The sequence below is a fragment of the Ambystoma mexicanum genome, chromosome 1p (genome assembly GCF_040938575.1).
Source record: "Ambystoma mexicanum isolate Mex_15411 chromosome 1p, UKY_AmexF1_1, whole genome shotgun sequence".
NCBI classification, from domain to species: domain Eukaryota; kingdom Metazoa; phylum Chordata; class Amphibia; order Caudata; family Ambystomatidae; genus Ambystoma; species Ambystoma mexicanum.
The window spans coordinates 61,314,036-61,329,983 of NC_090921.1; positions in this window are offsets into that span (position 1 = coordinate 61,314,036).

Genomic DNA, 15,948 nt, shown 5'->3' on the forward strand with positions numbered 1-15,948 from the left:
CACGCCCACTGCTCCTTGTTCGATGCCTCAGTGTTCTTTTATTATCTTAACAAAAACGTTTTTCTTTTTCCTTTTCTGGCTGTACCAGACTGTGTAATGTTCTCTGTACCTGCTGTAGGGTGATCGTGTGAGTCTCATATATCTTAATCAGTCTTGCAGGCTAGAAGTGCCTGCTGCTCTGAGAAGAGTTATCTCCTCTTCACTCTGGGCTGCTTTCTTTGTAGGCAGCTGCTGCTCCTGTGTGCGCACCGCTGGTCTTCCGGTTCTCAATAATGCTTGGGAAACCTTTTAAATATCTTTCGTTATACTCTTAAGTATAACCCCGGCACTGGCTTTCTATTCAATCCTCTGTGGCTTTGTAATGCAACATTTGCTCGTTTGCTCGCACGCTCCGCCTCCACGAGGGTGGGGACCGGAGCACTATGAACACCTACGCCCCACCTCCCCAAAGGATTTGTGCGGCTCGTCTACCTGCTGTTCGCGACCTCTCTCACCGCTGCAGCTGCTTCTATGAAGGTACTACCTTGCCTAACACGTACACACGTATCGCACTATGTCGCCATATACGAGCCTACTTTCTCGCTAGCATATACAATTTTGATCGCTCTGGCTATGTAAACATAAATACAATTTCCCATGCAGCCCCTCTCCCCAGTCTGTCTATACTAATGCCCAGGGACAGGATGTGTGTCATAGCCGGGCTGAAGGGAGATGGAGTACAGAGACAGAGACTATGGGACTTGTAGTTTGAATGGAAAAGTCATTGTTGGATACTTTTAAAGTTTTAGAGGTTTGTTGAAACTGCTGAGGAGTAGTAAAGAAGTTGAAGCATAATGCTCGCCTCCTAGTCGTTAACAGAATTAATACTCCCTGCGCAGTTAGCAGCGGTAATCTACATTGTGTTGCTAAGGGCACAGCATAGCTGCTATCATGTGTTGCACGTATGAGAGGCATATGTAGCAATGCTACTATGGTATATTTCAACTAGCCATTGGCAAGTGATAATTGACTCTTGGCGAGTAACAAATGGTGTTCTATATCTATCTGTCAAATTGAGGTGGCGAGTAGGTTCCCATGGCTCGTTAGTAGTTTGAAACGTGACATTTTTAGCCCTAGCATATTGTATCTCACAGCAATGCCACAGTATGTCAAACTTCCACCCTGTGAACACAGTTATATCTCTCTGAAACACCCCCAAAATGACTTTTATTTATTTATTGGGGGGCAAGTATGCCATGTGAATTAACATACGGAAAGAATGTGTGGACAGCCTTTCCGAGGAGATACAGTGTGGATCAACTGTGAATAGCTACTGCTCGTGCAGTCCCTCCCACACACATAAGCAGTTATACTAGATCCTGTTGGTGCCATGTAACCTCTTGTGCTGTGCAAATGTGTGGATGCATGGAACGTGGGTCCAGGCTAAGGCTGGACTCAGGAGGCAGAGAGGTTCAATGATCACCAGTATACGGTGTCATGTATTATCTGTCATATATTTGGCAAACATATGTCGTGAATGAAATATTTGCAATTTGATCACATTACAATAAATGCCCTGTCCAGGTGAAAGGAAGAAAGGTGGGAAGGTGTTGTAACGTCTGTACTTTACAATGGGGCCGTCATTAAGCTAAGCGGGATCAACATAAGCACATTCTACAATGAGTAATTTATGAACGCACCTCTCTCCAGAAGGTCCCAGTGATGTATATGCTATCTCCATGCTATGTGAGTATGTTCAGACAGGTCACATGAGTGTGTTCTGTCATGGGAAGGCCTTGCAGCCCTAACACCGTGAAGAAGGCTTTAGAAAAGCTGGCAGCCATCTTGTATCTCTGTTCGACATGTTTTTCTTGATGGTTGGACTGCAAATGCTACTCTGTTTTCTTACTTATTGCCTCCCCCACCCCCGGGTCTTGATCCCTATGCAGTCCTTTTCAAGGATGTGGTGGCTGAACACAAATTCTTCCACATGTGGTTTGGTGTTTTCCCATACAATGTAATAAAGGTATTGCAAGCAGGGGACTCTCTATCCATCCTGCTTTCAGCAATGAGGGGACAATTAGCTATGTTCGCCCGAAATCCCTGTAGTGTGAGAAAGTAATGGTGTTCTCTGTGCGATTCCAGTTGCTGTTTGCGTGAGATTTGCGCTTTTTTCTCCTATTCTGAATATAAAGTGGGATGGGTTCAAGTTCCCCATAACTGTCCTCTTTGGGGGTGGAAAAGGCTTCTGTGGTGAGCTCAGTTCATTCCCATATTCTTTCTTTCCCTGGATGGAAAAAAGTCACTGAATTTGCTTGTTCCATTCCAGGTTTTCCCTCTGCAAACGGGAGGGATTAAGTGAACTGTAGTTTTCGATTATTGGGCTCTCTGAAATGGGCTTGATGACGTAGCCTGGGGATATGGTTTTAGGTATTACCCCCGGCTTCGACGACCTGAGGATGTCATTTCCAGTTCCATGTACCAAAGGTGGCACCAACATGGTTATCCCAAAAGCACACCATTACCATACTGCACACCAGCAAAAAGGAAAGTCTTCCTTATGGTGAAAGCCATACCCAATCCAACCAGCATATGTGATACTCAAGGGTCCATTTGCCAGGCATCAACACCAATTTGCTCACTGAGCCCCCTCTCATACAGTGCAGTTAATTGGTCTTTCCCTAGCATGAAAAGTTACCTCAAGAAAAGCTGCTTCTCCAGTGCACAGCATCATTATTTGCATTTACGCGAAACACCACATGTGATGGGATAACAGCCTGCCATAGGGCAAGTTAGCAACGCACCCTAAAACCCACCCTTCCTGCAGCAATCTAGGATCAACTCCATCTCCACATGAGACCACAATCGGCTCGCTCCTCTGGGAACACCAATGAAGAAGAAATCTCCTCATCCCAGCAACTCCAGGGACAATATCAGAGGGATTCGAGTTTCCTGCTGTAAAGAGATTGGTTCTTGGCAATTATTGGATTCAAATGTGAACATTCAGTAATGGTGGTACTTCGATCCTCAAGCACTACAAGGGTCATTCTTGCATCATAAGATGTTATATTATGCATATTCCTCATGCTTTTATTTATGAAGCACTGCCCTGAAGTAAGGGGTTCCCTTTGAGGGTCATGATTAATAAATACCCTGCACTCATGTCATTCTTGTACACTTGGGATGCAATGCATCCTAATATTGTAAGTCTGTGCCAATCGCTGGACAGCACCTTCAGCGGAAGGGAGCAATGAGTAGCGGGAAGGTCAATGTGAACAGTGGGACATTTATCACGCAAGGGCATGGTAAGTTGGGATCACCTAGAAGACATAGATTATCATCTTCCAGGACAGCTGTTACAGCCTTTTTAATATGCACCAGAATTCCAAAGTAGTTGCTGTGTGGAGGTTCGAAGAGAAGCCTCTCGATACTTTAGTTCTTGGTGGCACTCAAGAGCAGGTGCTGAAGGTAAAGACAGAACAAGGGATTGGCTGATTTACTGTAGAAACTACGTTGCCTCTAGTACCATACAGTAGTAATACAAAATGATATTAAATAATGTAACCGCTAATTATGCAGAAGAAATGCCTGGCAACTGCTTCTTTTTATGTAAAGAAATGCCCTCATTAGAACCACAGAAAATGTCATCCAGGTCACCAGCGGGTAAACCATGGATAACCATGGTAACTATCGTGGATAAAACATGGTCAGTCATGGCTGCCACAGCAAAAGAGTGGAAAACCAGAATCCTAGAGCGATGACAGTGAAATCACAGAGAACAGTGGCAAATGTCAGTGAATAAGCAGACTTATCCTTGGCCAGCCACAGAGGAACGGTGGAGAACATTGTTAAATATCGGTGATTAAATAGTGTCATCTGTAGCCAGCAACAGAGAAACCAAAGGTACTTTAATAATCGATAAAAAGTAATGCTGCCATTTTATAATATTCAATGTTCCTTTTACGCTACATAGTAGATCTTATATGTAATACACTAATTGGGGGAAGTAAGGATACCGTGGAAGATGTGGCATTAAGATATTTTGTTAAATTCATTTTAACGCACTTGTGCTGGTTCTCTTGTTTTTTGTTTTTTTGTCTTTGTTTTTCATGTGTTAAGTACTGTAATGTTGTTTATGATAAATAGCTTAAAGTTTAAAATTGTAAAACCAAATGCTAATAAAAAAAAAGGTACTATATCTGTGCTCAATAAAATATCCTGAACTAACAAGCGTCATCCTAGAGCAACCAAAGAGATGCCAGAGAGAATCATTGCCATTAGTGGCCAACCTGGGGAAATCACAGGTGACTGTGGTATCATGAACAGACCATGAAGCCATGGCCATTAATGGTGAAACCCATGCATAAATGCAGAAAATAAGATGGACTAACCATGAAAACTCATGGCCAGCCACTGTGAAACCAGGGCCAAGTGAAAAACTGCATTAAAAATCCAGGTTTCAATATAATGTATTGGACTGACAAAAAATGCACATGCTAAGTTGGTACAGTGCATACGTTTTCGAGGCACAGCATTATTGGTCATCACATACGGGACCTTGAAAGTCCATGCACAGTATCCGCTGACAATATAATTTTATCATGATCAATACTGCATATTACAGCCTAAATTACATTGAATTATGTTCTACGATCTGGCCACCAATGCTCTGGCAACGACATGTGCCTGAGCGAGTATAAACTGACTTTAAACCCTCAGACACCAGCACGTATTGGGGCCAGAGCATACATGTGCAGGGCCTCTTGAATGACACACATTGGGGTCAGAGCATGTATGCGCAGGGCCTCTTGAATGACACGCATTGGGGCCAGAGAATGCATGTGTGCAAGGGAGAATTTCAGGTTTTGTGGTAATTCCCTTTAGCCTTAGAGACCCCCAGCCCTTTGCTGGAATCTAGGAAGGACCTTTTTGATTTTGTACCTCCTGAGTGAGTGGGCCTTTGTGCCACTCACTCATGCCTTTTCCCTCTGATTAAGATTTAGTGTTCCTTATGTTTTAATGGAGTCTGGTAAACTCCATAGGCATCTGTTTTGTTTATATAGTAGCACACAGCACCATTTGTTCAATGCCACCGAGCAGTCCCTTGGACTCTTATAAATAAATATATTTTCTTGTGTGAACTACAGTCCCCAATAATAGTAGGACAACTTTTGTCTTACTGATTTCCTTTGTGGGTCCAGCACACACCAGCTCATGTGGAGGTCTGAGGGGTTATATAGTAACTCCTTGTCCCACTTCTCATGTACATTTGTGTTACACTAACTTGAACGGTTGGTGGCAGTGGTTTCTTTTTACTACTTTGTGTGATTTGTATCTGTAGGCTGATTTCTCAGCTGCAGAGCAGCACACATGGGTGACCATTTTACCAAAATGTCCCCTGTCTTCATTTGTTCGCCATTTCTCTTTTGTTAGTTCCTTCTGGGCTTTTACTCTGTTATTCAAAGCAGGTTTGAGTCCATTATGTGTTTTGCCTGTGGCGGGCTTCATCCCTGAAAACCGCCCAGGCTCCAGTGTGTCTGGGAAGGCACGAAGTGAAGGAGGAGCCTGAAACTTCACTGGCTTTATTTGTAGACGTTCCAGGCTGAAACCAGTTCCAAATGGCTGGGTGTCTGTGCTAGAGGATAACCCGGCCATGTATGATTGACAGCTTAGTGCTGTGAATGAAAGGGAATTCACATAAAAGGCGAGGGTTTACGGACTACAGGTAGAGTCGACCACTGGAAAAATCACATCCGAAGAAGAATACGCAGAAAAAAGCCAGCAGCACCTTAAAGGACAGCAAAAGCATATGTGAAGACTCGCAGCTGTGCTGACCCCGTTTTCGCATCGACAGGGAAGCTCTGCCAAGGACGGCTACCTCCCTTAGCCTGGTGGGACAACTATGCTCAAGCCTTGCTTCGTTCTGGTTCAACCCCCGAGTCGCTGTGACTTTCCTGGGCTGCAATTTCCTAATACCAGGGGTACCTGGACCACCGACAAGTGCAACTTCTTCCTGAGAACTAATCCAGCCAAAACTTTGTGGGCATCTTCAAGAACCTCCAGAAGCAGAAATTCTTCATCCAGAGTGCCCTCACCAGAGTCAATGACCGAGGGACCAAGGAATCTCCAACCAGAGCTATTTGTTCTTCTTTCGTGCTGAGAAAAAGGTGCCAAAACCACAAACAGCCACTGAAATGAGTGGAATCCATTGCTGTCTATCAAGAGTGCTGCCACAGAAGCCTGCCAGACGTCCTTCCTTTCGTCACCACGACCAATGTCCAGGAACAAGGTGCTGCATAACTGCATCTAGAAGGAAGCCAACTGGAACATCTTCACTTCTAAGGTACTGTGGGGCTTTGGGTTTAACCACCTTTAGCCACATTTAGTGCTTCCGAGTTTGGGGCGTGCTCCTTTCTAACCTCTCCAGTTACTGCAATTCACTTGTGCAGGTTGAACAGCTTGTGTACCTCAGGTAGGCTCACTTGAGCTCCTGGATTTTTCTTCAATGAACTACTGACTGTTCATCTAACTTTTTCTAAGAAGATTGCATCAAAACTAAAACTGTCTTATTGGCTTTGGCTGTCCTGGCTCCATAAAGGCATCCCTTCTGAACTTTAATGGCTTTGGCAGTGTGTGTTCCCTTACAGGTTTTAATTGTTTTAAACTATTATTGCTGGGATAAAACATTGCCTACATCCCTCTGGGAGAAAATACTATTGTTACAGTGCTACAGTGTTCTATTCTACTCTAACACTTTTTTCCCTCCAAACTCAATATTGTATGGTAAATCATAGGTTTTACCACTGACCTTAACTGATGTTGCTCCGTGTGCTGGAAATGTTTTAGTACAAAAATAATTTACGTGCCTGCATTATTGTGTAAACAATATTACAGTGCTGTAGGTTTGTGTTTGCCCCGTCTGGAAATAATAAAACACAAGATATATGAGACTCCAACACAGAGATTTTCAAAATGCTTGCCTTACAGCAAGACCACATTTATTACACTTAAGTGGGACAGAAAACCACGACAGCAGAAAGTCATTGCAGTCCCTGACAAATGACAATACAAAATGGTCATGTAGATAGACCTATATTATAGACATTACGTGCGCAAAGCTCTAGACATCCAGTGGTCATCTCATCATGCTAACATCATGCACAATTAGTCTACGTTTCAAGACATTATGGACACGATTCATAGATTCTGGCATAGAAAATGCGCAAACGCTGTGTGCCGAGAAGGACCGTGCACCAGCCGTGGCACATAGAAATCATTGCGTGGCACGCGTATTCATGGATTTCCAGAGGCAGCAGTAGCCGTGGCACACGGAGCAGCAAGCTGCGCCAGTAACGCCCCCAGCATGCCCCCATGTGCAGTAAAAAGCAAGTGAACTGCCTAATGCAGCGCAAGCCTCCGAGCCAGCCCTGGGCCAGCAAACAGCGCCCCTAGCGGAATCGCGCGAAAACTCTGAACGATCCCAAGCCACACTCCTGCCAAATCATGTGAAAACACTGTGCAATCTCCGGCCGCACCCCAGCCAAATCGCGTGAAAACTCAGCGCAATCCCTGGCAGCACCTCTGCCAAATCACACGAAAACACCTCACAATACCTGGCCGCACCCCAGCCAAATCGCATGAAAACTCTGCGTGATCCCCGGCCGCACCCCAGCCAAATTGTGCATCTGCACCTCTCAATCTGTGCCAAGCAGACCCCTACTGACCGGACACCCGCACCTCAGCCCCCATCACTCCTGGCCCATCACCCGTGATGCCACTCTACAGGCAGCCCCCTCCACATGGGAGACCCCCAGCCCCCATTACCCAACCCTGCAGACAGCCGCCTTCACATGGGACACCCCCAGCCCAGCCCCCATCACCCGTCACCCTACCCTGCAGGCAGCCCCCACCTATGGGATGTTTTTACCCATGCATCCAAGCCCTACCATAAAACTGTGCAGTACTGGTATGGAAAACATCATGATGGCCAGAACTCCCCAGAGAGTGCACAGGGAAAACATGAAGAATAGGCTGCCACCCATTTTTGCCTATGTTGTGAGCACAGGAGGGCACTGCCTAAAACCACCATTGGGCTACACACACAGTAGCCTGAAACCATTGGGAATGACAATGCTGATTGCCAAAAAGCAACTCAGAACAGTGGGGAATTCATTTTCTTAATCCCAAAAATGGTTGCAATACCGGTACTCACCACTATCAGAAAGCCGGCGTTTTAAAACCACCAAACTTTTGTGTAAAACTGAATAGAGGAACCCAAACCAGACCAAGGAAAGACTTGCTAAGAGGTGGACACAATGTAAAACTATATTCTGAAATGACTTGAAGGAAGTAATTATTTAATGTATATGTAAAAATTGTAAGTTTGATTAAACTGGGAACAAAAAGTGACATTTAGCTGAAACCTGGCTTAACGAAACTGAATTCTGCCTGATAACTACCCCCGACAGGAGAAACCTGCTCAGCCACTCTTCCCAGGCCTGGCTGCATCCTGCTGCCCCTGCCAAAAGGAGCTCACACCTCCCTGATTGAATTAAGGGAGGGGACCTGCAGACTGCAGGAGGTTGAACAAAGCCGTGTCCTGGACTCAGGCAAATGTTATATTGGGGGGGTCGTAAAGTGGCTTCCTCTTGGGAAAACTGGGAGGGGCAGTGCCTCTGCTAGCAGCTGAGCTTGGGGGAAGTGGATAAACCAGTTCTTCCACCATGTGATGTGGGAAGCCACACCGGTTTTTGACCAGAGCATAATTTTAAAAAGATAGATAACTCATAGTGCAGACTTGTCAGAATTATATAAGTAATATTATTTTTGTGATTTTTCTGTGCACGTTTTAAGAGGTGTTAGGACCCTGTGGTGTATTCTGGGGGGTCGCTAGCGGAAAATAGGGTCTCACTCCAAATGTATGGATGTTAAAAATCTGACACTTTATCATCTGAAACCCATCTCCCTGGTGCACATTTGTGTAAAATCTGGAAAGGTTTAGAGGTTGTTATCTGGATGAAAAGGGGAGAATTCTGTCATCAGTGGACACAACATCGTACAAAGACAGGGATCGGCTGGTTTGGTGCTACAGAAAATATGTAAACTGGACCTATAATACGAGAAAAATGGTACATAGATAAATATGTATTTGGATCAGAAATAGATTTGTGTGCAATTTAACAAGGGTTCCTCTGACCATGAAACCTACAGCACCACTCTGACACTCCATTTCTTTCCCCCAATCAAAGGAGAGAGGAGGAACTGGCCAATGACAAGTAGAGAGGGGTAGGCTCAGTTATGCCACGCACACACCCACTTCCAAAACACATAAAAAGAGACTGCTGGGACAGGTAGGGACATTCAATTCCATTTGCTGCGGATCATGCTGACCGACGACTTCACATCCAGAGATCCAGACTTCAAATCCATCAATCTCCAGAACCTGTAGCAGAAATTAACTCCAGAATTTGTAGCAGAGAGGCCTGAATCCACGAGCTGAATCCTCTTCAGTAGGCCTCAAAACCAACCAAACTATTCAACAGCCGGGCGAGCTGTTTGAATTTTTGCAAGAACCTGTAGCAGTATCCAGAAAGCAGTGCTTGACAGACCCAGAGAGCAGAGCTGACCCAGATAGCCGGGACTTCAGAACCACCCACCGGAAGTCCCGTCCAACCTGACCAGACCGTGACGAGGCCTATTTCAAATTGATATTGTGAGTACCTAGCAGAACTGTGCAGAACCAATCTCTTAGTTAAAATAATCTAATCCAAACTATTTTAACCTAAGTAGAACAGCCTCCTAGAAATCGTGTCATCTGTCATTTTTAAAGCTGCACAACTGTCACCTGTCAATTCTGAAGCTGCAAGCTGTCACCTGCCATTTTGAGTTTTACTTTAAATCCAAAAATCTACCTTTATTAAATCGTCCATATCTCTGGAACTGTTTGGGCTAGGAACATGCTTTATTTTATAGCTGTGATTCTAGGCTTTCCAACGAACCTAGAACCGACTTCCATCTCCTTATACTTTTTCCGCAATCACGATTTACGCACTCACGAAATTTACCGCGATTTGCGATTTTGGCTCAATTTCTCCACTTGTCAAAATAGCAGCTCCATTCTTTCTTTTGTTAAAATCCGTTTGCAACTTGGTAATAACTCATAGAGCATTGCTAAAGTGAGCCTGAACTAATACCAACACGCATCTCCCACTCACCCTGAATCTCTAGAGGGAATTAAAATCAGTTGGCACATTTTCCCAGCCATTGCCATCACATTTAAAAAGCATTTTGGGCCTGTGTTTCCTCTAAGCTTGCTGGGGGGGAACTGAATTTCGTATTGTATTTGATTGCATTCCTGAGAACTGTGTGCTTCTCTTTCCATCTCCTTCCATTTCTTTCATTGCATAGGGGAGGGAGGTGAATTGCCAGAGAAAAAGTGATTATCTTATCTTTTGCTAAAATCATATCAAGTATTTCTGTACTGCATTTTGTTCCTCATTGCTTTTCCCTTGAAACCATAAAAGTATTTTTGCTACTTTATCCATCCTATACTAACTCCTCATTGATTGTAAAGAAGTGTGCTAGTGCCAGATTACCCATTGTTGATCAACATCATATGTCTAAGTGTACTATCAGATATTAATTTATTATAAAGTGTGAGATATATATATTGTGTAATTTTTCAAATAAACCTTTTAATTTGCAAAACAAACCTACTTCTTGGCTCAGTGGGGTCAGGGGGATTCTAAGAGGGGGGTGTTATACAAGGGTTGTCATCCAGAGTACTGAACTGAACATAAAAATACATCAATAAGGGTTTTCCTCAGCATCCCAGACTAGGCATTGACTTAGCTGTAGTGTTGGTTGAATATCGCTTACAAAAGTGGGGGCTCGGAGCCGGGATATTCTGGGTTAGATTTACCACTTGTGCAGATTAATACTGACCAGATACACATATCCGGTTAGATCACCACGCTGTTTTACACTGTGAAAGCATCCCTCAAAGGAACGCTCTAAGGAAACGGTCTGTTTTGCAAAATAAAATACAAACTTCTGTAAGTCAGGAAGGAACTCAAATTCCAGAATGACCACCTTGGTAGATATGAAAATAGCCAGAGAGCACTTCTTACATAAGCTATTTGTGAGAGGTGAGTGGACTCATCAGGACCAAACCGTCTGGTCGCAGGCAATCGCGCAACAGGTCACTGAAACAGGGTCAGTTATATGGAGAGATCAGGGTCCATTACATGTGGCCCTGAGTGAATTATACATGGCTCCTAAAGTTAAAGATGAACACGACAAGATGGTTAGGATAGCGGCATATTTGTATCTATATATGGGAGCCATGCAGGACAAATGTGCTGAAGGCCAAGATATGGCAAATAGGCAACAGATGGCGTTAGAAAAGGCCCAATCTGACCTGGTCTCTTCTGAGCAGAGGCTGAAGAGGAGCCAGGAGTCAGAAAATGATAGTAGGCAGTATATCATTAAAATAAAAGAGGACATGGATATACTGCAACAGGAAAAGACAGACCAGGATACCAGAATTCTGGCTTTGCAGAAGGAGCACCAAGACAGTTTGGACTCCTTACTGCAGAGCCATAAAAAGCTGGAGCAACAGATCAATTTCAAAAGGGCATGCACAGAGCAGGTAGCCACCCTGCAAATCCAACTAGACAGAGAGAAAGAGGAAAGCAATACATTGATTTTGAAAGACCTGGATACCCAGGCAGAGTTTGATGAAGAACGCCAGAAAGCTGGTGCCTTTCAAAGGCAGAGGGACGACCTGGCATCACAAATGCAGGCTCTTGGTCAGGAAAGGGATAGGCCAGGAAGTCTGCCATTTAAAAAGAAAAATTGAAGAAAATCAGGTGGCCCTCCAGGGGCTGGGTGACCTCCAAAAAGAGCATCAGGGCTTGCTAGATCACACCAGGAGGGCGGAGGAGGCTCTGGCAAGAAAGGAGCAGGCCAGTAGGGATGCGACTGAGGAGGTAACCCTCCTGCAGCAGAGACTGGCCCAGTACTCCAGGACCAATCAGGAGGCACAGAGAGAAAATGAGGCTCTCTGTCAGCACAATGATAGGCTCCAGCAACAGGTAGCCATGCAGGAGAGACTGATAGAGTCTAGTAAGGCCTTAAATGAGGAACTGAAAGCGCAGGTTCTTGCATTGCGACAGGGAGCAGGGGCTGAAGAGACGAGGTTTGCTGGGAAAGGGAAATGCCTGAGCATAACCTCAGGAGCCCTGGTACCAGAAGCCTTCATCTCTCCCAGTCCCTGGACTCTGCCACCCCCATGTCCCCTCACGCACATGAGACCAGGGCCACGGGGATGGCAGATTACTATCCAGCTAGAAGTATGGGGCTCATAGGCCAGTACCTCCCAGGAATGGATGGGCGGGCATCCGGGTATGGACACCCAAGCACAGTGCAATTTAGTGGGGAACCCCAGGAGAGTAGGCCCATTAAGGGCATCCTGAAAACCTCTGCCCAGTTAGGTCAGTGGGGGGGGGGGGTACCCATCAAATCCTGGCAGCAAGGAGGGATCTGAAGACTCCTCTGAGCATTACTGGACACAGGAGACCAGGTCCCCACATTCTGCCAGCCATTCCCAGGCTCGCAGAATCCGGGAAAACCTGGAAGATCAGACGGGCACCTCTAGGAGCAGTGCTTCTGAGTCAGAGGATGAATGGACCAGGGTTACCCGAACCAAATAGGCCAATAAGGCAAAAAGGGCCTTGCTTAAGGACCCATTGAAACAAATAAAGGCAATAAGGAGTGTCATCACGCCTTATCATAAGAACGCCAAGTATTCTGTTTCGGAACACTTGGAGCTCTATGAACAAATGATGGAGACTTTCCATTTGAAGGACAGCAGTAGCTGCATCCAGTACGTCAAATGGACCTTCTCACCAGAATAGTGCAGTTTCTTTGCAGGGCTGGAGGATCAAAACCACTCAAGGTGGTCCACATACAGGGCGGCCATCTTGAAACATTTTTCTGTGCACAGAAATCCTCAAGAGGCTCGCAAGGCAGCCTACAATTTGCAATGTGGGGAGGATCAGGCCCCACAAGAGTTTGTGCAAGAATTAAAGCGTGCTTTTGCGCAGACCACCAGAAGGGTGCGCACGGATAGCAGAGAATTTATCAATACGTTTTTCCATGCCTTACCCAAATACATAATGACCCAGCTTGTGAGAGATTTTCATGAGAAAAGATCTTTAGACTGGGTCATTGAACAGGCTACCCGGATCTATGAGGTGCAGAAGCCCATTGAAAATAAAAATAATGCGCCGAAAAACCCCAAAACCAACAGCACCCCTGCTGCTGCCAAGGTGGCAGAGGTAAAGGTTGCCCCCGTTTTAGATTTGGAGATGGCGGGGCCTATAAACCTGCCTGCACCAAATAATTCACAGCCCAGAAGGCCCTCGGGCCAGTCACAGACAGGGAGTCGAGGAGGTAGTCCCACAAATGGGGTCCTCCGCTCCCCTGACTATGTAAGTCACTGCTACAAGGGAAACCGACCAATCCTGGGTTATGTGTGGACTCCTCCAGCCCAAGGGGGGGATCCAGCCAAGCACCTAACCCAGGGAACTTCCCTCCCAACTTCCCACAGGAGGGCAGAAATTCTCCAAATCCTGGGCAGAACTTTTTCCCCAGGTATCCACCCAATTTCCAGCCCCAAAATCATCCATCCTTCTTTCCCCAATTCCCTAAGCCCAGACAACCTAATCCGGGAGAGGGGAGGCCAAGGGTGGAGGGGTACCAAAATCTTCCCAACCAGGAGTACTACCAGAGAAGGGATAGCTACCCTTCCCGGGTTCAGCCCAGGGGAGAAAATAGAGCCCCGTATCAGCCTGAGCGGGTTTCACAACTTGAGCGCCAAGTCCAAAATATGGCACGGGATATGGGCCACATACTGAGGGCTCAACAGAACCCTCAGATGAGCATGCCACCGCAGAATTCCCCAAACTCTGGACCTGGTGCTCCAGAACAATGATGGGGGCAGCACCCCGATAACCCACCGGTTCCCAGGGAGGAGGCACAAGAGGAAGGGGGGTGTAAAGCCTTGGAGGAAGCTTCCTTCCCAACTTGTAAACAGCCCCTGGAAAACCAGGAACCGGAAACAAAATCTCCTGTCCTTGAAAGCCTGCCTCCCAAGGAGCAGAGGGAGGGTAGGAGAAACAAAGGACCCAAACAGACCCACTTTGGGGAGGAGGTACAGGTCTTCCAATTTGAGGGAGAGGAATCCTCAGAAGATCCTGGGAAAAGGATATGTTCCTTCAGAGATGGGGGAACTCCTCCCAAGGAAATATGGGTCCCAAGAGATGTCAATTCAGACTGGGGAGATGTGGAGACTGAGCTACCGCCGCCCATCATCTCATCCCAGAACCGACAATACCAAAATCCCCTGGTTCAAACCCATCCTGGTGACTGCCTCCAAAAAGGGGGGGTGGCCCAGAACCGGAACCAAGGGAACCCACAATGGTTCTGATCTCCAGTTGCCAACTTTTTCTTTCAGATTCCCAAGGCTCTCCACAGAATTCTGCCCAAATCTCTTCGCTAGCAATGTCCAAAACCAGAAGGTTAGCCCACCAGTTGTCCAAAAATGTGCATTATCTGTGCCCCCTTGAGGAGAAGGAGGGAAGATACTATGCCCCGGTACAAGTAAAGGGGCATGGTACAATTTTGGCACTGGTGGATGTTAGGGAGAATTCTCTGTTTAGGCTGAATTTCCTAACCTAGTGAGTCCCCCAGCAGCTTTGCTGGATTTCTGGAGTTTGTTTTTTTCCATCCTGCCAAGAGTGAGACTCTTTTCCTCCCACTCTTGGACATGATTGTGTGTAATTCCTTTGAATGTCAATGTGTTCTATGGGCTATGGGGTCTTTTACTCCATAGGGTCTCATATGTTTTTCTATGTGTGTTACACCGCACCCTACGTGCCGTAACACTGGGGCATCCTAGCGGACCTCCACCATAGACTCCATACCCGGGGACTGACTACTGTCTCCCCGGGCATGTAAAGTCACCATTGGCTTTACTAGACCTAAATTTACTAACAGAACTAGTACAAACCATCTTATTGTGGACGTGCTAGTAGGGGTAATTCGATTACTCCTGGGTCTGTTACTTGAGGGGGCACTGTCCCGTCCCCCCTCGTCGAGTTTTGGCTGGTGGCAGTGGAAACTACTTGTTATGTTCGACCCCGAACATAACCCTATGGGATTCGTCCCATTGTTGGAGATTGATACTTTTCCTCGTTAATCTCTAATGTACCACCAGTCTACTTATCTTAAATAAGTTTATCGGACGGTATTTTCTGCCAGAACTCGGTTTTTAAAATGGCATCTGTGTTCGTCTCTGTGACTCCTAAACCAAAGGTTGAGCCCTTTGTTCCACTTTTGGCGGGCCTCTCTACAGAGACCCTCCAAAGTGGTGCCATTCTGTCTGGGTTACCACAGGGGTGTGGGAGGGGGTTTAGGCACCCTGGACCGAGTTGCCTTGCTAAATCCGGTCGCACTCTGGAGTGATTGGCAGATTGGCAGTGTTGATTGACAGCTAGGCTGAATGAATGGGGGTTTTCTGCATAAAAGCAGGGCTTTTGGGACTGGATCTTCAGAAGTCGCCACAGGACCTACGAATACGACGTGGGTAACGCTGAGACAACCTGCACGACGACACCTCCGGTGGAGCCCCGTGGAACCGACTCACCACTTCCCGACGACAGAGGAGATCTCCCTGCTGGAGAGTCTCTTCCCCTGACTGATGGGAACAACCAGTCCCCTTTGCTTTTTCTTCGCCTCAGGACGCAGTGGTCGAATTGCCCGTGCGGAGCACCCCGGCAACCGGATAGCCACTACCCCTGTACCGCGACCAAAAGGTGGTGCCTTGTGACAGAGCACTCCGCGGCTGGTCTCTTCCCTGGTGGTGCACCGGACTTCACTTTTCTTCGACGACGAGATCATCTCTAC